Source organism: Rhinopithecus roxellana, chromosome 6 (assembly GCF_007565055.1).
Source record: "Rhinopithecus roxellana isolate Shanxi Qingling chromosome 6, ASM756505v1, whole genome shotgun sequence".
NCBI classification, from domain to species: Eukaryota; Metazoa; Chordata; class Mammalia; order Primates; family Cercopithecidae; genus Rhinopithecus; species Rhinopithecus roxellana.
The window spans coordinates 10,568,354-10,591,163 of record NC_044554.1 but is presented as its reverse complement, the minus strand read 5'-3'; the positions used below and the strand labels follow the sequence as shown (position 1 = coordinate 10,591,163).

Below are 22,810 nucleotides of genomic sequence, written 5' to 3'. Positions count from 1 at the left end.
TAATATAATGATACCTGGAGCAAGAGGAAGACACTACCTGAATATTATAATTAATGTTCTGTTCCTAGAATGAACAACAGGTCAACTGAATTCATTATGGAGTACTTTCTTAATGAGGCTAATTTCTGAGTTTTCTCAAATTAGTGTAAGATATTAAGCATATGTAGAAAGATGATGAATTCAAATGTGAAGTGAGATTTCAACTCAACAAACACTTACTGAACTATGAGTAGGATGCTGTGCTAAATATTGTGGCTTTACAGACGAAACAAATCCCTTGCTCCAAATGCAAGGTAAGTCCAGAAGCAAAGAGATGCTGTGTGATGAAATAGGTGCCATACTAGAAACAGAAATCAGAGCATAGTATGGGTATGTACAGGCTCATGATCAATGATTAGGGAGGGTTCAAAGAAAGTATGGGTTCCAAAGAGAGTACACATAATAATTTTCCTGCTCAGCAGTACTTGTAGGCAGGAGATGCTTTCTTCTTGTTTTGTTCCGTACCAATTAGCAATAATGAAACTCCGCAGCTTCAGCTATAAAATATTTATTGAGAGTGAGTACATGGAATAGCATAGATGTCAGAAATTAAATACATTATCGAGAACACAAAATATCAGAAAGCTAGAAGGCTAGCCACCCAGCCCAGACTGTCTGTCTCAGTCAGGTTAGATTAGTTTCAGTACAGATATAACAAGTCCTCTGATTTTGACTGAGGAGCCCCTAGCTAGCAGTACATATAGTTATATATGTGCCTATTTCCTCCTTGCAGTCCATGAGCTACTTGAAGGCAATGACTACATTATGCAACAGAGTGCATGGCATTTAGAATGTGCTCAGTATTTGAATACTGACTGAATCAATGAATAATTCTATATTGAAAGCACCACTCCTCCCCCCCAAAATAATTAATAATGGTTTTTAAAGCCCTTCAAGGTCTTCTACAGCCCTTCAAGGATCTGTCACAGCTTCCAGGAATCAAGACATTCATCCACGTGATGGATGTGAGTGAAAGGTCCACTGCCAACGTTAGCACATTTCCTTGTCGTTTGACCTTTAAGAATTTAAGACTACTCAGGAAAAGCCTGGAAATAAAAGGATCATAGTCTTGAAGATACTCATGAAGATACTCACTTCATTCTACACTTGATCTTAGCCAAAAGGCCGAGAAGCGATACTCACTTCATTCTAACACAAGCACTTCCTACAGAAAAAGAAAAGACATGTGAGATAATAATGGAATAGTTGTAAAATCTCTTTCTGGAGACAACAATGAAACTATAGACCATCTTGGGTTCTATGTTAATCTTATATACAGCCAAAGCAAGTATATGGAAATGAGTTAACCCCATGAATATCACTATTTTTATTCCATTGTCCTCCAAACAAATTTTTTCACTGCATTTGATATGTACAAACATGTGAAGTTTAAAGAATGTCATCTGTCCAGTCTCTTGTAGAGGAAATAATGTGAACCTGAAATAGCTAAAGGACAAAAGAAGGAAGAGGAAGAGAAAACATGCCTGAAAGAATCTAAGTTACTGACAAACCCCCAGAACATTTTGATATGACTGTATCAGCCAGACCTATGAGAGAGGACTAGTCTGGTTTTGATACTAAATTGCCATTGTCCAAACTCCAGTTATCCACAGTTAATCTGAGATGGACATCTATTGGTGTTTGGTTGTTTAACACTTAGGCCTGGTTTCTAAGCACATCACAAATTTATTTCTGGGAGTTACTTCAACTTTGGATATAATCTGGAGAGGCCCTGAATCCAGTTCCCTTACTTTTTCCAGCCAAGGGGCAGCCATGTGATCCCAGCTTGGTCAATTAAATACCTGCCTGGAATTTAAATTTTGAGCAGAGTGCCTAAGAGACTAAAATGGCTGGGGTTCATCCATTTCATCACTGTCATCCTGACCAGCTGGTTCCTGCTGCAAGAGAACACCTATTGTTCCTGCTTTCTGCTCTCTGGAGGTAACCTGGTTCCTGACCATGTTCATGTCTGGTCCCATAGTCATCTTGTAAGTTTTATGCTCTCCTAGTGGCCTTCTAATAAACTGCCTTTCCTTTAAGTTAGTTAGGCTGGTTTGGTTATGTGCAGGGCAGGTGTGGTTGGTACTTGCTGCCCTCCTGAGATGAGTGAGTATAAGCGGCTACTGCAGAGGTTCCTGTTCTCGTGTTACTTTAAAATCTGGCAGCCTGAGTCTACCAATGAGCATCTGTAAAACATGCTGAGGTATGCCTGCCTAATTCTCCTTTCCTAATTTCCTTTCCTATCTGTCTCCCAAGTAAGGTCCCGTTAAAGATGAATGCTAGGCAAGGTCAATATGGGGAAACTGGGGAAAAGACCATCCTAATTTCTTTCTGCAATCTGCCTTAAATGCAGGCAAAAGTCAGTCATTACATAAAAGCTACTGTTGAGCAACTCTTTCCAAAACAATGTTTACTACCATGATCAATGACACTGAAAACACACAGTTAATAGAATAATTTTGATAGAGAGTGGGCTAGGTGCAGTGGCTCATACCTATAATCCCAGCACTTTGGGAAGCTGAGGCAGGCAGATTACTTGAGCCCAGGAGTTCAAGACCAGCCTAGGCAACAGGGCAAAACCTCATCTCTACAAATAAATACAATAATTAGCCAGGTGTTGTGGTGCACCTGTAGTCCTAGCTACTTGGAAGGCTGAGGCAGGAGGATCAATTGAGCCTGGGAGATTGAGGCTGCAGTGAGCCATGATCACAGTACTGCACTATAGCCTGGGAGATCCTGCCTCCAAAAAAAAAAAAAAAAATTGAAAGTGAATGGAACATACAGACTGAAAATACATCTGTATATTGTATTCTTGAAACAGAAAATCTGAGCATTAGGAAATTTATAGCCAATACTAACACACACAAAAAAAGCCACTTAGCAAACAAAATGAACCCCAGACAGCTGTAGCACTTTCACACTTGGGAACCTGGTTTGCAGTCTTGTGAATAGAAAAACATATGAAAAGAATAATTAAAATATGTTAGAGACAAGTGTCAACGAACCTAGCTATAAATATCCTCAATGAGAACATTAAATTTCCTTTGGGAAATTATTGAGAGTGGATTGTACCAGTTAAGAATGGGAAAGATCAAATTAAGAAATGGAGGCAACATTTCAGAAAGTAATGCAATCCCAGGAGTCCCTCAATACTATTATGGCCTTACTGGCATTCCTGAGACACAATAGGCTGGAAAGGACCTTGGATGGATGAGAATACTGATGCCCTTCAATACCCAGAGTGAGAGTGCCATCCTCTCTCATTACTCACCAACCTTACAGTAACACTTTTCCAGTACCACTGAGAATTGAGAGCACTTTAAATGCTCAGAATTTCCCCTCCCAGCAATATAAGAGACTGCATATTCTGAAATCCAACTAAACACCTAAACATTCTAGAAAAATATAAAAGCCATGATTATAAAGGAACAGCTAAGCTATAAGTAACTAAAAGGGAAATATCAGAGGATAACAGTAAAGTGAAAACATGAATCCAAAAAGGTCATCCTCTCTGTATGACATCCCCCCACCTTGCAAAGAAAATCCAAAGCCAACAAATTAATTTAAAGCAATTGTTTCCCTTAGAAACAAACATAAATCTTCTACAAAGATATGTGCCCTGAAAGCAGACCTTACAGAATTCATACAGATAAAGTTCCAACACAAGTATAATTTTTCAACTTTTAAAAAATTTGAATTACATGAAAAAGTAAGACACTATGAGAGAGAGCCAGCAGAATACACTGCACAGACCTGTCACGACTTCCTATGTTGGAATACTAAAATCAAAATATAAATTAAGTGTGCTATTAAAAGATTACAGAGGGAATTGAATACATAAACAAAGAGTATGAGACTATGAAATATGAAGCCAATTTGAAAAAGAACCAAAACGAACTTCCTGAAAAAAAAATGATTTAAATGTAAAAATGTATTGTACAAGTAAACAAGCTAATAAGACACAGGTAAAAAGAGTTAATTAGAGAACTAGAAGCCAAGGTTGAAGAAACTACTAGACTGGAACAGAGACCAAAAAAGAGAGAAAAATACATTAAAAAAGGTTAAGAATCATAAAGGATACAAATAAAGGACTAACATTTATAATAGGACCTCTAGAAAGAGACAACTGTGAAGATGAGGGAGAAATGATACATGAAGAAATAGTGCCTAAGAATTTTTCAGAATAGATGAAAAACACAAATTCACAGACTCAGGAAACTAAACAAATAAGCAGGATTCAACACACACACACATAAACAAACTCCAAGACACACACTACAGTGAAATTTCAAAAATTCAAAGGCAACGAGAAAATCTCAAAGAGCCAGAAAAAGCACTGTGGTGGATAAAGAGAAGGAAAGAAGAAAAAGGAAGGATAAAGTAGGAAGAAAGAACAGAAAATTGAAGGAGGACTATATAAAAGAATGGAGAAAGACAAAGGAGAGAAAAAAAAATACTTGAACAAACAGGAAAGTCAGACTCTCGTTAGGGGTAAATGCAGCTAACAGTCTGAGGATGCTTTTGAGGTACAGCTAGCTGAACCTGAAATCCTGACATTAAGCTGAAAGGCTAATGTGTTTCTAGACTGGTAGTGCCTCTGACTCCTGATAGCAAAATAAACTCCTCCTTAAGATAGGTCTCAGGATTCCCAAATATTAAGTTCAATCTATTATAGCCACATAAATAATATTCCCAAACACCTAGAAAAACTAGCCACCACAAAGCAAAATCAGTAGAACAAGAGATCAAGATGCCCAAGAACCACAGATAATATAATTATCAGATATTAATGTAAAACTACTATCATTGAAATGGTTAAAAAGTAAGAGTGGTAATAAAAATTCACAAAGGAATATATAATGAAATATTGTTTGACTTTAAAAGGAAGAATATTCTGGTGCATGCTACAACATGGATAAGCCTTGACTTTGCTAAGTGAAATAAGTCACTCACAAAAAGACAAATACTGTATGATTTCACTTATGTGAGATACCCAGAGTGTCCAAATTATAGAGGCAGAAAGTAGAATGGCAACAGGAGCTGGAGGAGAGGAGATTTGTTTAATGGGTCTAGCATTTCAGTGCTGCCAAATGAAGAGTTCTGGAGATTGGTTGCCTGACAATGTGAATGTATTTATCACAACTGATGGGTGAACTTAAAAAGATTTTTAAATGGTGAATTTTACCCTGTTTTATCATAATTTATATTCCTTATTATTCAACCTTCTTGATATACATTGTGGTTCCTACATCAGTGAATTCAAGTCTTTCATCAATTATAGAAAAATCTCAGCCATTACTTTTTTGAAAATTGCCTCTCCTCCATTTGAAACACTAACGAGACAAATGTAAACACTTGTGTTTTTTTTAATGACTTAACTTCTATGACAGAGTTTATCTGTCAACTGGTGTACTTCATAGGTTCTAAGAAATTCTGTCATTATCCTCCTGAATGTCACCTTTTCCCCAACTTTCTTTCCTCTTTTTCTCTCTGAAACTCTAAGTACCATCAATCTTCATTATTTGCAGATTGCATATTTGCAGATTCACCTACTTGCTAAAATCTATTTATAACCTCCAAATTAATCTTTTATGGTCATTCATGGACATGCTCAGAGTGGCAAAAAATTTGAGTCACCTGATGTACATGTTCCTAGCTGAGGTCAAACAAGGTGATGCTCTGTGTTCTTGCTTCAGCTCTCATACTGTAAACACATGTCCTTTTTGCTATCTATTTAGGGCTCTGGTTTTGTTTTTTGCATTTTTGTGCTTTTTCTTGGTGATTTCTCTGTTTACAGTGGCCCCCAAACACAGTACTGAAGTGCTGTGTAGTGTTTCTTGGTGCAAGAAGGCTGTGAAAATCTGTGTGTTAAATAAGCTTCATTCAGGCATGAGTTATGGTGCTGCTGGCCACAAATGTGTTAAGTGAGGTGCCTTTAAACAAAAACACACATAAAACAAAGTTATATATTGATGAATTAATGAAAAATTGTGAACAGATGCTCATAGAAACTTTTTATTTCTCCTAGGAACAATGGTTCAGTATTCACTAATTCAGTATTCACGGTGGCTTTATAGAACATAACTCTTGCCAAATAATGAAAAGTGACTGTATGAGAACATCTTCTATCTTCTCTATATCTCATTTTCTCTTTTTTATTTTCTATTGTTTTATCTCTCTGTGCAGCATGATAGATAATTTATTTTGACGTAATTTCTGGGTCACTATTTGCCCTTTAGCTATACCATGTGACTACTGAAGTATTGAGTTTTACACTTCGGTTATTTGTTTTTCTATTTCTGGGTTATTTGGTTTTCTATTTCTGTAAGTTTTATTTGGTTTCTGTTTAAGTCTTAAATGTCCCTTTTTGGGTTTCCTATTCTCTGTAGATGTGATCAAGTTTATTTTTCATTTCTTTAAAAATGGTAAGCATACTTTACAGTTATTTTATAGTCTGTTTCTGGTAATTCCAACATCTAAACTTTTTGAGGATCTGGTTTTGTTGTTGATGTAGCTACTGCTTCTTGCTCTTGGGGTCTAGTTTTCTTGTGTGATTGGTCATCTTTTGTTGAGACAGGATGTTGCTCTGTTGCCCAGGGTGAGTACAGTGACATGATCATGGCTCACTGCAGCCTCAGCTTCCTGGGCTCAAGTGATCCTCCTGCCTCAGCCTCTTAAGTAGCCAGCACTACAGATGCACGCCACCATGCCCATGCTTGGTCATCTTTGACCATGTGTTCCTCATTGCATTTAAAAACTATTTGCAAGAATAATTTGAGATCAAGGATAAAGGATAAACACATATCTTTCTCCAAAGATATATGTTTGTTTCTGTCAGGTACTTGGGAGTACCAACAATATGGCATTACCTTAAACCTAGTTTAAGGCTTGAGGTTCTGTGAACAACCCAGGGAATCAGACTTGGGTTGTAATCCTATGTGAGGACTGTCCCAAATCTGGTTCATCCTTTTCCAAAGGGTGTAGCACTTTGGAGTCCTAGCCTATTAAGGGAAGGATTTCCTATTTCTGGGGGCTCCAGGCTTTGACTTCTATCATGATGCTACTTGCTCTGTGAATTATTCAAAGTGAAAATTCAAAAATTGACAACTGTCAAGAACCCTGAGAGAAAAAGTTTCTTCTACTCTATTCACCTCACTGGTAAATATTTTCCTTTCAGCTCTGGCCTAGTAATTCTCTACTATCTTGTCAAGGCTTTTATACTTTTAAGATGTTGATTTTTATATATTATCTAGCTTTTTTAGTTGTTTTCAGTAGGAGGGTTGTCCAAATAATCTAGTCCTCAATTACCAGAAAAAGAAAACCAGCTTTCTTTTTTTTTTTTTTTTGAGAGAGAGAATCTTGCTCTGTAACCCAGGCTGGAGGGCAGTGGCACAATTATGGCTCACTTCAGCCTTGAACTCCTGAGTTCAAGCGATCCTCTTGCCTCAGCCTCCAAAGTAGCTAGAACTACAGGTGTGTGCCACAATGCCTAACTATTTTAATTTTTTATTTTTTGTGGAGACAGGGTCTCAAATTTTTGCCCAGGCTGTTTTCAAACTTCTAGCTTCAAGTGATCCTCCCACCTCGGCCTTCTAAAGTGCTGGGATTACAGGCTTGAGCCACTGGGTCCAACTGAAAAGGTTGCATTTAATTCAGCCTCTTCTATCTCTTCTGCTTAAGGTGAAGGCCATTCCTACTTTTTCTTCCTGGCTTATGTATTTATTTTTATTTTCTAGTGACAAGGTCTCACTTTGTCATCCAGGCTAGAGTACAGTGGCATGATCATGGCTCACTGCAGCCTCAAATTCCAGAGTTCAAACAATTCTCCCACCTCAGGTCCAGAGTAGCTGGGACTACAGGTGTGCACCACCACTCCTGGTTAATTTTTTAAATTTTTTACAGGGATGGGTGTCTCACTTTGTTGCCCAGGCCAGTCTTGAACTCCTACCTTCAACCAATCCCCCCTCTTTGGTCCCCCACCCAAAAGTGCTGGGACTATAAGCATGAGCCACCATGTCCTTTTCCTGGCTTAATTCCTCGTCTTCTGTGTATAATCACTCAAATGGGAGAAGACATATCTCCAGAAGAATAAGCAGTGGGTATAAGGCACACACTTTCTCAGGGCAAAAAGTTAGTTCTGCATGGCTGGGAAGGCCTCAGGAAACTTAGGATCATGGCGGAAGGTGAAAGGGAGCAAGGCACCTTCTTCAGGGTGGCAGGATGGAGAAGTGAGTCTGTTTGTGCTTGTTTGTATTCTTTTTAACCTTACATTAATGTTATAATCATAACTCTTTACTATTTACTTTTAACAAATTCTATAAATGTATATGATTTTATCCCCATTTTGTATATGAGGAATTGAGGCACAGAAAGATTAAGCAACTTGCCCAAAGTTCCGGGCTAGCAAATAGTAGTTCTAAGACCAGAATCTAGGCTGCCTATCTCTACCATAAATGCTCCTGAGTACTGGGTTACTATCCCTCTCTTTTGTATGTATGTAATATCACATTTCATAAATAAAAAGAAGTCAGCCATGGTGGCTCATGCCTGTATTCCCAAGTTCTCAGGAGGTAAAGGCAGAAGGAATGCTTGAGCTCAGGTGTTTGAGTCCAGTTTGGGCAACACAGAGAGACCCTATCTTTAAATATATATATATATAAAAGAAAATACAAAGAACTGAAAAGGAGAAAAATGCTTGGCAGTAATACCATAAGGACTAATGCCATTAAAACTATTTTGCAAGAAGATTAAACATACGTATATAGCTATATATGTGTTATTGTAATGAAAAATAACATCAAAAAGTTAATAATCACTTGCCTGTGTTACTTTTACTCTCTTCACATTTTTCTTCATTTTTCCCAATTGTCTACAGTGAATATGTATTACTTTTAAACTCAGGGGAAGAAAATAATACTATTTTAAAATACTTTTGCCCACAGCTTTTTTAATTTAATTGCATATCCTAAATCACATGGTAAACTGCATAGGAAGTCTAATTATATCTTGCCTGGGAGATGAAAGACAATTTTGAGTATTACTGTGATCCAAAAAGGGCCTTCGCTGCGTATCCAAAGGCAAATAGTGTTTTAAATTTCAACAAAAAATGTTAAGGGCTAGTAAAGAATTGCTTTGAGCTGGTCTTACCATTGGTTTTGACCATTTTTCTTTCCTTTTCTTTTCTTTTCTTTTTTTTTTTTTTTTTTTTTTTGAGACAGAGTTTCACTCTTGTGCCCCAGGCTGGACAGCACTGCAATGGTGCGATTTTGGCTCACTTCAACCTCCGCCTCCCATGTTCAAGTGATTCTCCTGCCTCAGGCTCACAAGTAGCTGAGATTACAGGCATCTACCACCATGCCAGGCTAATTTTTTGTATTTTTAGTACAGACGGGGTTTCACCATGTTGGCGAGGCTGGTCTCAAACTCCTAACCTCAGGTTAGCCGCCTGCCTCAACCTCCCAAAATGCTGAGATTACAGGTGTGAGTCACTGCACCTGGCCTGCCTTGACCATTTTTTATGTGACTTTAGGGCAATCTCATCCTGTCTAAGGCAGATAGGTACCCTGGGCTCCTCTGTCTATAGCCACCCCATTAAATAAGGAGAGACACAGAGGGAATGTAATGCAACAATCAATAAACAGACTTCACAGTGCAGAGATTAGTTGCCTGACTAGCAAGTTTAGACAAATAGTCCTTAAATGGGAGTGTGAGGTTCCTGCTGACATTCAGAAAAGCATCTGAGGCTGTGAAGGGGTGCATGGTAACTGCAAATTGTGTGGTGCTAAACCCACAGAGTCACAGAAGATCTGCATCAGTTTTGGTTTCCAGAGGTGGGAAATTTTGCTTTCCAGAGGAACAGAGATTTTTTTTTTTTTTTTTGAATGTAGAAAAAACTCTTTAGAAACAGATAAATGTAGAGTTTGGTAGCATTATCCAGTCAAGGAAACACTAACGAGGCTGGGTGCAGTGGCTCATGCCTCTGATCCCAGCACTTTGGGAGGCTGAAGCAGGAGGATCACTTGAGTTCAGGAGTTTGAGACCAGCCTGGGCAACAAAGTGAGACCCCATCTCTATTTTTTTAAATTAAATTAATTTTTTTAAGTAGCCAGGCATAGTGGCACCCATCTGTAGTCCCAGCTACTTGGAAGGCTGAGGCAGGGGGACTGCTTAAGCCCAGGAGTTCAAGACTGCAGTGAGCTATGATTGCACCATTGCACTCCAGCCTAGGCAACAGAACGAGACCCCATCTCTAAGAAAGGAAAAAAGAAAGAAAAAAGAAAATCCTAAACTAACAGGGCAATCTGTAGAGAGACCCTGGCATCTAAATACTAGTACTGAGCCTCCAGATTAAGCAAGGGCAGCAACAGCAGGCTCCGTACAGAGCATCCCAAGTTTAGTATCATTTTCTTAAAAACTTAATATACCAAAAACACCCCATATTGACTCTGTAAAGTAATTACCCCCAAATTACCCACTATCAATTTCTAGGCAAACAACCAGAAAAGCACTGTGGAACACTCACATTTCAATGACCTCTCTCACCACCTGCTCCCCTTCTTTCATTTACTAGTTTGTGAATTGGAGGAAATCACTAACTTTTCCAAAGCTTCAGTTCCCAACTGGTAAGAGGGATACAATTATACTTGCCTCATAGTGCTGTTGTGAAGATAAAATGGCACAGTAGCTATAATGCCCACCACAGTGTCCTGCAGAGGCTCTGGAAGTGTGTTCCAATGTAGTCCCATCTATAGCCACTGAGTCACACCACACACACACACATACACATACACACATACCCCTGGATGTTGCCTAGGCAAACAGCCTTCTAAAGTCACTCCTGTCTGGCTCAGGACCTCCAAAATCAAGATTAAGAATCCAAACATATTAAAGTGAGAATTGGGAGTTATTTTCACTTCAGATTTCATTTAAAAATAACAAATTACAAAACAGTAGCTAGAAAGGGAACCTGCTAATGAATATTCATTAAGACTGCTAACCAGAAATAAAGACAAAAGCTGTCTTTTCTTGTAACATTAAAGTGAAAACAAATAAGACACGGAGAAGGCAGCAGGAGAGCCAGAATGATACTTCCATTTCAGGGATGAGGGAATTTGATTTAACTTATGACAAGGGCTTGGTAACCCCTGGGAATTCTAATGAACACAACCCCTGCAGACTTCAACGGAGTTCCATATTGAACATCCAAGGGCAGTCATTTGGCTTATGGTGAATAGATCTAACTCTTGGCTTCCTAGCCAAAGAAGATTGAGAAATTTGAATAAAAATTAAGAACAAGAGCTTTTAAAATGTTTCTTTTTAATGAAGTACAGTCCCATACTTCATTAACTTCAGTTTATGCTGAAGACAATTATACATCTTCCTTGAGCCAAGAACCTGGGGAAATTAAGAAATAAAAACTAGAATTTCTTCATGGTTTTATGTTGGGGATGTGTGCTTGTTTTTTTTCTTCTGACTTTCAAAGGAGTCCGAGATGGGTAACTGAACATCCTACTCTGAAAAATGACCATCATGATAACATACCATTAAGAGTCAGGACTTTGAAGTGGTGCATTTGGTTTAAGAACAGGTTGATGAGAACATATGGTATTTGATTTTCTGTTCCTAAGTTAGGATAATAGTCTCCAGCTCTTATAAGTGGGAGCTAAATGATAAGAACTTATGAAAACAAAGAAGGAAACAGCAGATACTGGGGTCCATTTGATCGGAGGGGGTGGGAGGAGGAAGCAGAAAAGATAACTATTGGGTACTGGGCTTAATACCTCGGTGATGAAATGATATGTACAACAAACCCCCAAGACACGTGTTTACCTATGTAACAAACCTTCACATGTGCCCCTAAATCTAAAATAAAAGTTAAAAAAAAACCTAAAAATTACAATTAAAAAAAGAGGAGATTTTCTTTGATCCAGTCAAAGAAAAACAAAAACAAAACCAAAAACAAAAAACAGGTTGCGGGTGAACTGGCAGAAAAAAAGTAAAGAATTGTTGAAGGGCACAAGATGGGTTGGGGGAAAGAAAAGCTCCTATTTCCATATGAATTTGAAGGTTGTATTTGAACTTTTAAAAACCTGAAAGTAGCTAAAAAAATCCATCAGTTCTGTTAGAGTCCTCTTCAAAGGAAAGGAGATTTGACACAGGAGATTTGAAGGCAGTGATAGAAGTAAAAATAAAAAACCTTTTCATGTTTTTACCTCAGGTGCTTAAACTGCCCTTGTATTACAGTACTTTTCTCACTGTAAAGTATTAATACATATGAATCCTGAGCCTCCTGTTAAAACACATGCTCTGATTCAGCAAGTCTAGGGTAGGACCCGCAACTTTGCTTTTCCAACATGCTCTGGGTGATGTCCACACTGCTGGTTTATAGACCACACTTTTAGTAACATGTAAAGAAATTTGAGTTGCAGTGCCTACTGTTGGTTCATCACACTGGGATTTGGAAGTTTGTCCCCTAAGCCCAGTTTTTGTGCTTGGCAGATACTAGCTTGCCCTAGTTATCTCATGGGTTATTGTGAAGCTGAAATTAAACAACATGCCAAGTACTTTATGAAATGTGAAGAATAAAGAATGGTATGATCACTATCATGGAAAAGATCATAAAAGACAAATGACTTTCTGAAGGACCCAACGTAAGAGGCAGAACTAGACTCAAAATCTGTATCATCTGATCTTAAGCAAGTGCTTTGTACTCTAATGTGTTGCAATTTAAGGCATTATGAGGAACAGATCACATTTATTTCCATCTTACATTTGCCTCCCTGTCTTAATGCATACATTACATTGAAAATGTACAAACTGGGATGATTCAAACCCTTGTATTTCCTTAGAGGGGCAGAGATCACTGCTGCTGTACTGCCCTCTGATGCACTCCAGGAGTCGATTAACACTCAATACACCTACAGTCTAATAACACCACTGTTAACCAGGAAAATGTAAGGGAGACCGGTATAAACGCCCAACCACATGAGAGAATTTCAGAGATGGTACACAAAATGTGGGCTAATCAAGGAAGACTTTGTGGAAGAAAAGCATACGTTTTGAGGTGTGCTCAAATGAGAAAGGTTTAGGTAGCTTAGAAGAAAGGCAAGGCTGACGCTGAGCAAAATCACAGTGGCATCTCCAATGAGTTAGTCATCCTGCACACAGTGTCAAGGACTATATTTAATACCCAGAAATAATCCTACAGGTTAGAACACGGAGGCCAACTCAACTGATGCAGTAGACTAGTTCAATAATTAGAAAGGAGAGAGCACTGGAATACCAGGGTAAGGACTGTATACTTTATTCTTCATGGGATGGAGGGCCGTTTGAAGAATTTTTAGCTTGGCAGAAACAGAAGGAATGAAACTGGGTATTTGAATGGAATGTATTGGAGAGAATATGGAAGGCATGAGAATAAGTAAGTACATCTTTACAACTTATATTTACAGCAGCGGATCCATTTAATCAAGTGAGATCTTAAAACATCTGTCCATCTATGGAGAGAGAGGAAGGGAGAGGGAGAGAGAATATGAATATAAATACGAATATGAATATGTAAGCAGAGCTGTTTTAGGTCAGAGTGTGATGGGGCCCCTAGGCTGAGCTGTCAGGAGTGGAACCCTCAGGTCTGCTTGGTTTCTTTTGAAAGAAGGTCACTGTAATGTGATAAGTATATAGGGATGCAGGAACTAGAAATGCAAAGGAAAACTACACAGACATGTTTTATGAAGGAAGAATAGATCACCCGATGACTCTAATAGCTCTAGAGCCTTTTGGCTTCTAGTCCAGTGTTCTTCATCTACATCATTCTAACTCTGCTGATTACTACTTGACAAGACATGCCAAGAAGAAAATGCAAAGTCCAATACACTTACTAGTAATTTAGAAACTTCTTAGATACTTCCTTTTATCTTCCAACACTGAGGTCTTAAAAGAGCATTTAGTCTAAAAATCCAGTCCCATATCCATTCTTTAATCTTATCTCTAAGCAATTAATTGATTGGAAAATAATTTATTCTTCAAAGTTGCAGACTTCCTGTTGTTGTTCCAAAGCCTTTCATAGTGATCTAATACTTGTGAGTATTTTAACAATGTCATCACAAGATCTGATTCACAAAAGAGATTACATTGGGCACAAATAAGTGGCCCAGGATAGGAAGCATTAATTTATTTTCATATAGAATATAGAGATGGCCTACAGCAAGACTGAAAACTGTGATAATAATAACCAGCATATTTATAAACACACATAAAGACACCTATTCAATGAAAGACTTGTTGTTAAAATTGATAGACCACTAGCAAGGCTAATAAAGAAGAACAGAGAGAAGAATCAAATAGATGCAATAAAAAATGATAAAGGGGATATCACCAGCAACCCCACAGAAATACAAACTACCATCAGAGAATACTATAAACACCTCTACGCAAATCAACTAGAAAATCTAGAAGAAACGGATAATTTTCTGGACACTTACACTCTCCCAAGACTCAACCAGGAAGAAGCTGAATCCCTGAATAGACCAATAGCAGGCTCTGAAATTGAGGCAATAATTAATAGCCTACCAACCAAAAAGGACCAGATAGATTCACAGCTGAATTCTACCAGAGGTACAAGGAGGAGCTGGTACCATTCCTTCTGAAACTATTCCAATGAATAGAAAAAGAGGGAATCCTCCCTAACTTATTTTATGAGGCCAACATCATCCTGATACCAAAGCCTGGAAGAGACACAACAAAAAAAGAGAATTTTAGACCAATATCCCTGATGAATATAGATGCAAAAATCCTCAGTAAAATACTGGCAAACCGGATCCAGCAGCACATCAAAAAGCTTATCCAACATGATCAAGTGGGCTTCATCCCTCGGATGCAAGGCTGGTTCAACATTCGCAAATCAATAAACGTAATCCAGCATATAAACAGAACCAAAGACAAAAACCACATGATTACCTCAATAGATGCAGAAAAGACTTTTGACAAAATTCAACAGCCCGTCATGCTAGAAACGTTCAATAAATTCGGTATTGATGGAATGTATCTCAAAATAATAAGAGCTATTTATGACAAACCCACAGCCAATATCATACTGAATGGGCAAAAACTGGAAAAATTCCCTTTGAAACCTGGCACAAGACAGGGATGCCCTCTGTCACCACTCCTATTCAACATAGTGTTGGAAGTTCTGGCTAGGGCAATCAGGCAAGAGAAAGAAATAAAGGGTATCCAGTTAGGAAAAGAAGAAATCAAATTGTCCCTGTTTGCAGATGACATGATTGTATATTTAGAAAACCCCATTGTCTCAGCCCAAAATCTCCTTAAGCTGATAAGCAACTTCAGCAAAGTCTCAGGATACAAAATTAATGTGCAAAAGTCACAAGCATTCTTATACACCAGTAACAGACAAACAGAGAGCCAAATCATGAATGTACTTCCATTCACAATTGCTTCAAACAGAATAAAATACCTAGGAATCCAACTTACAAGGGATGTAAAGGACCTCTTCAAGGAGAACTACAAACCACTGCTCAATGAAATAAAAGAGGACACACACAAATGGAAGAACATACCATGCTCATGGATAGGAAGAATCAATATCGTGAAAATGGCCATACTGCCCAAGGTAATTTATAGATTCAATGCCATCCCCATCAAGCTACCAATGAGTTTCTTCACAGAATTGGAAAAAACGGCTTTAAAGTTCATATGGAACCAAAAAAGAGCCTGCATTGCCAAGACAATCCTAAGTCAAAAGAACAAAGCTGGAGGCATCATGCTACCTGACTTCAAACTATATTACAAGGCTACAGTAACCAAAACAGCATGGTACTGGTACCAAAACAGAGATATAGACCAATGGAACAGAACAGAGTCCTCAGAAATAATACCACACATCTACAGCCATCTGATCTTTGACAAACCTGAGAAAATAAGAAATGGGGAAAGGATTTCCTATTTATTAAATGGTGCTGGGAAAATTGGCTAGCCATAAGTAGAAAGCTGAAACTGTCCTTTCCTTACTCCTTATATGAAAATTAATTCAAGATGGATTAGAGACTTAAATGTTAGACCTAATACCATAAAAACCCTAGAAGAAAACCTAGGTAGTACCATTCAGGACATAGGCATGGGCAAGGACTTCACGTCTAAAACACCAAAAGCAACGGCAACAAAAGCCAAAATTGACAAATGGGATCTAATTAAACTAAAGAGCTTCTGCACAGCAAAAGAAACTACCATCAGAGTGAATAGCAACCTACAGAATGGGAGAAAATTTTTGCAATCTACTCATCTGACAAAGGGCTAATATCCAGAACCTACAAAGAACTCAAACAAATTTACAAGAAAAAAACAAACAACCCCATCAAAAAGTGGGCAAAGGATATGAACAGACATTTCTCAAAAGAAGACATGCATACAGCCAACAGACACATGAAAAAATGCTCATCATCACTGGCCATCAGAGAAATGCAAATCAAAACCACAATGAGATACCATCTCACACCAGTTAGAATGGCAATCATTCAAAAGTCAGGAAACAACAGGTGCTGGAGAGGATGTGGAGAAATAGGAACACTTTTACACTGTTGGTGGGATTGTAAACTAGTTCAACCATTATGGAAAACAGTATGGTGATTCCTCAAGGATCTAGAACTAGAAGTACCATATGACCCAGCCATCCCATTACTGGATATATACCCAAAGGATTATAAATCATGCTGCTATAAAGACACATGCACACGTATGTTTATTGTGGCACTATTCACAATAGTAAAGACTTGGAATCAACCCAAATGTCCATCAGTGACAGACTGGATTAAGAAAATGTGGCACAAATACACCATGGAATACTATGCAGTCATAAAAAAGGACGAGTTTGCGTCCTTTGTAGGGACATGGATGCAGCTGTAAACCATCATTCTCAGCAAACTATCGCAAGAACAGAAAACCAAACACTGCATGTTCTCACTCATAGGTGGGAACTGAACAATGAGATCACTTGAACTCAGGAAGGGGAACATCACACACCAGGGCCTATCATGGCGGGGGCAGGGGGAGGGATTGCATTGGGAGTTATACCTGATGTAAATGACGAGTTGATGGGTGCTGACGAGTTGATGGGTGCAGCACACCAACATGGCACAAGTATACATATGTAACAAACCTGCACGTTATGCACATGTACCCTAGAACTTAAAGTATAATAATAATAATAATAATAATAATAATAAAAGAAAGACTTGTTACACGTTCAGAAAAGCACACAAGGTGTGTTTGCACACAAAGATACTACGAGAAAGTTATAGAGAAAATGAAAGTAATTATTTTCTTTCACTTGCAGAACAAAATATATGTGTTTGAATTTCTAGGAGGCATTATTTCTGAAATCACAGAGTTCAGAGTTCTTAAATACTCTGGGAAGCATCTCAGTAACTCAGGACTGAATGTTCTCTTCTTTTTTGAAGATTTTCAGAAGTGTATATTTTACAAGCCTCTTCCAGTGTTTTATTGTCAAGAGCAGAGGAGTTCTCTTGATATAAATCTAACTATCTTCCTTCTTTAATGTATGTCCATTTCCTCTTGTTCTATCCTCTGAACATGGGCAAAAAATGTCCAATATCCTCACGAAAGATTTCCACTTATTTGATGATTTAAGGTGGGTTATGCCTCAATTTTCTTATCCTAAACAATTCCAGTTTCTTTAACTTTTACTCAGAGAAGTTTCTCATTTCTTTAATCACTTTGGTTTCCCTTTGGAATCCTGTCCAATTTCTCCACATACCTTATTAATGGGGACTAACAGTAAGGAATTGTTTAAAATTGCAAGTGATGCATCTTTTATTAACCTCCATATTCTACTAAAGCAAATTATGTAATAAAAATGACATTAAAGTGCACTCTGTATTGTCCAGTTGGTCAGAACTGGTACACTATTTATGGGTTACTTATAGATAATTACTGGTCATTATAATAATAGCTATGATGCAGTGAATGTTTCCTATGTTCCAGGTACCAAATACTCTGCTGTTAAATCCTGGCAAGAACTCTAAAAGGTAGGTATTTTTACCCCAATTTTTTATAGTAAGGGCCTGGACTACATTGTCACAGATCTTGATTGTGATTCCAGGGCCAGTACCTTATCACAGTACTATGAAGACAGGTCATCCCATCCTGATACACACACACGCTACATTGCATGGCCCACGGACGGTGATTGCTGCAGTTCAGGTTTCTCTGGAACCAGGCTCTGAGATGAAGATCTGCAGGCAGGAATTTTATTGGTGAGGGCTCCTGAGCACAACCCCAAGGGGAGTGTGCAAAGCAGGACAAGGGAGTTGGAGAAGTTGGGCCGTGGTGCTGTGGTGCTGTCACAATGAAAGCCTCAGCCAACCCATTGTCCTGAACTGAGTCAAGAGCCTTTGTGTCCCCAAATCGACCACTCATTGAATGCACATAGGCCTGGGGCAAACAGTATAATCTTGGGTGAGGCAGCTCTGATTAGCTGAAGGCAGAGGACAATCCCCAAAAGGAGGGACCCAAGTGAGCCATCAGCTGTCAACACTTCAAGAAGCTGGAGAAAGAGTGCTTCAGTCAGGAAAGGGCAGGGGATCTGAGTGGCACATCACAGGTCCACCACAGTGACTGCATGTTCTGATCCCCAACTCAGGATGTGGCCCTGTGAACCTGTTTATGGATTCTGAGTTACAGATTATATCATTTTAAGGCCAAATAAGTCAAAGAAATCAGACTGAGGGGAGAAAGGAACTTCAAATACTGCTTTGGTTTATATGTAGGACAAGAGGAATATTTCTCTCTCCTCTTAGTCTCTCTCTTTGCCTCTTTCTGCCTTTCTTGGTCTCTGTCTCTGTCTTTCTCATTTACATTCTCTGTGATACACACATACTAATATGATGACACCAAATAAAACATGAAACCTCTGACAGCAAGGAGAGGAAACAGAAAAGGAGAGACAATAATTTGAAATACTGGTAACAGTTATTATCCAAGTGGATATTGGGATTTTTGAATAGTTCTATCGATAATGTACATGTCCTCTAAATGAAGGACATTTATGTTATGTTGGGTGAACAGAACCCTGTTAGTAGTGCTGCATCCTCAATCTTTTTTTTACCTCAATCTTTCCTCATAGCTCTTATATATTAAAAGATATAATTGCCTTAGGATGGTTCTTGCCTAAAACAAACAGCACAAATACTTATACTATTGATCGTGAAGAGGAAGTTGTTTTATTTTTCCATTTTAATATAATAAGAACAATAAACATGTTTTTAAAGTTTAAGATCAAAATTATTTATTATTTATTGTTATCTACTTATCCATTATGGAGATGCTTTTAAAAAGCTAGAAAGTCAACAACTGGCAAGAATGGTTTTATTAGGGCATGAATTTGAAATAGATCCCCAAGGGAAAATGAATCCAGCTTATATTATGAGAAAATGTGAAGAGCCATTAATTCATATTATGCTGTTGTGCTATTTTATTAACTAAGGCAAAAACAAATTCTCTAGTCACCATTCTCATTTTCACATGAGCAGCAAGGTATTAGTTCAGTAGCTGGGGTTCAAAAGTTAATAATAAACCTGAATCAAGAATAATTTCAAAAGTACCCAGACAACAAAAGGCAGTGGAGAGTGAAAATTGAAATGTAGCAGGACATTATCTGATTAGAAATCTGTTGTCATTGTCCTCCACCAAAACGGCCCACAAATTGCTGATGTAAAGTCTACGATCTCTATTATGGGATTGAATTTGTACCCAAAGTTAGTGGCTCAGCATTTCCTTTCCTCTTTCTTTTTAAAACCCCACATTATAAAAGGGCATACGGCAACACATTTTACTGTTAAATATGATCTGAGCCTGTTGGAATACTGCCCATTCAAAGTGTCACCCCAGCAACTCACCCATGCCTTCCACTTCCCAATAGGAGTTTTCCCATACAACCCTCCTCTAGCAGAATGCTGTGCTCTAACCACAGGGTATAAGGAAGGCAGTCTCCAGTGCTATTCCAAACTCTCAATACTTCTAAGTGGCAACTCCAAAACTAACATAAATTGCATGCATTGCTTTGTTTGCACAATGACACTTACAATACTCACTTTGGAATCCAAGCAGAAAGCAGTCACCTAATACCGTTGAATTCTATCCTTCACCCACGGTAAGATAGTGCAGAAGAAGACCACCACCAAGTCAGATAACAGTGGTGAAAGCTGACCTCCCCTTTCTCAGCCATCATACCATCTTGTGTTCATAGTCTGCAATAGTTTCCATATCTATTAATCCCTGCTCATACTGTTGTTCTGCCCAATGTAGCCAAGCGATGCACAGGGCAAACATTTAGCAAATGCCAATGTCTCCCCACAGCACTCACCCCTTATCCTCAGCATGCTATTTCCACTGCCAGTTCCACAAACTGTCAAGGGTCTCATGTTTTGGAGACATCATATTAGTGTGTGTCTATCATGCAGTGAATATGAGTAAGACAGAAAAAGATTCACAGAGACAGAGAAAATAGAAAGGCAAAAAGAGAGACTGAAACAGGGAGAAATATTCTTTGTGTTCTGTGCATAAGTAGAAACTTCTTTTGTTACTGGCAGCTTTTGGGATGAGTGAATCATGTTTTGTACACGCACCCTGATAATTTACAGCCCACTGGTTTCACAGCAAAGACTGACCATTCTGTGGACTTCAGAAAACAATTCATTGTCTTCAAGACCACCTACAACTTGCATGCATGTGCCGTCATTCTAAATTATACTAACGCAGCGTTTCCATGAATTCATCCTCTATACATAAAACTCACAGTAGATTGCAATGTAATTGACCAAATCAGAAATATCTTGTGCTTTCTGGATGACTGTAGTTAACCACGATTTATTGTATATTTCGAAATAGCTAGAAGAAAGATTTCTAATGTTCCCAAAACAAAGAAATGATAAATGTTTGAAGTGATGGATATACCCAATTAATCTGATTTAATCATTACACAGTGTGTGCATGTATCAAATATCACCTGTAAATATAACTAATTTGTATATGAAATATGTATAATCATTATGATGAATTTAAAAATGAACAAAAAAGGTAATATCCTGTGCCTACAAGTGTTGGTTTTAAAGTCACTGATGTCTTTTTTTAACTAGAATTTAAACACAGGTGGTTTGATTCTGTACTAATCTTTCATTTCACTGGTAAAACCAGTCTAGAGAAATAAAGGCTGCCAAAAACAAAATCCATGTTAAAAATTAAAAACTATAAAATTTAAAAATAATAAAGCCTTAATCAGAGCCTCAAGTGTTAAAAGAGAATCTGATTGTTGCATCTAGAGTGATTAACCAAAGCAACTGTCATTGGTGTGAACTGATTTACTTAATTCAATTCCCTATTTTAAGATATATAGATAACTTCACAGCTCAATAAAGATTTAGAATGAGAGAAAAAAAATGATGAAGTGGAAAAGACAGAATGAGATTCAGGAGACCAGGGCTTTGGTTCCAGCTGTTAGTGTTAAGTAAGTTACTTAATTTTGCCTCAAATTATTTTTCTTGTGTATGAAAAAGTGACAGATTTGTGGATCTTAAAGTTCCTGGAAAGATGGTAGTGAACTACACAGAGTAAAAATGGAGCATTCTGTAGCTTTCCAATGGGTATTAAGGAAAAAAATCAGTAAGCTAATTAAGATCACAGTAATCAAATAAAATTCACTCAAAATAGTACTATTGTAAGTATTATTTGAATTTGAAATTTTTACCCCAGACATTCCCTCAAAGAAGGCTGTGAGAATGAATTTCAGCAGTCTAACTTGGGTGGACTTGCTCTCAAACAGTGCAGGCTCTGTTATAACAGGCCTCAACCATGTCCTGGGTGGATGCTGAGAAGACCCAAAGGGAGGGGCCTTAACACCATCCCACTGAAGAATGCAAGAAAGACCCTCTCAGTCTCCCATAAGCAATGCTGAAACACTGGGCAGAGCAATGAAAGTGAGAATTTGACAAGGACTCATGACTGATACTGAAAAAGAATGACATTTTAGAAAGTAAAGCTCCTTTCTTAAATAATTGCTGTAGCTATTGTGAATTAAAATGGAGAATAGCACTGGCTTGTTACTGTCCTTGACTTTAGGGTTTACACTGTTTGTTAAAGACTGCTTTGAATTTCATTTTATCAAACTGGAAAGGTCACCATATTTGTCTCTAGGAAAAAAATCATAATTTATTATGCCAAGAAAATAAGAAGAAAAACTATAGATACAAAAACAGCAGATAATGTCAGAATAAAATGAAAATAGAGAATATGGTAAGTGGTAAATAAATGAATAATATTGAAGGCTTAAATACAAAATCAAATGTATAATTAAAAAAATATTTTTAACCATTGCCTATTAACTCCCAAGTGAACGTTTCTAGTTCTAAATCTTCCCCTTACCTCCACACTTAGCTGTCTGATGGATATTTCTATCTAGATGTCCCTTATATACTTCAAAGTCTTTCCCTTCCCAAGAATAAATCTGCTTCTCTCCTAAATTCCCCTTCTGGTATCATCATGTTCTCAGTCACCCACGTCAGAAATCCAAGAATCCCAAGTCCTGACATTTTCCTACTTCCCATGCCCAATCAACCGCCAAATCCAGCTCTTTCAAATTCCCCTTTCTTTCTCTATTCAATGCTGCTTCTAGCCAAATTCTAGTTCTCCTAGCTCTCCCCCATATAATTACAAAAAGGATCTTTCCTTCCTTCAATATTGCTCTAGT

The 22,810-nt window shown here is 38.0% G+C and overlaps 1 protein-coding gene across 4 annotated transcripts in view; it reads right to left on the bottom strand.

The window, feature by feature from the left end:
- NRCAM (neuronal cell adhesion molecule) overlaps window positions 1-22,810 on the bottom strand; it is a 323,278-nt gene that overhangs the window by 236,654 nt on the left and 63,814 nt on the right. The window lies entirely within an intron of this gene.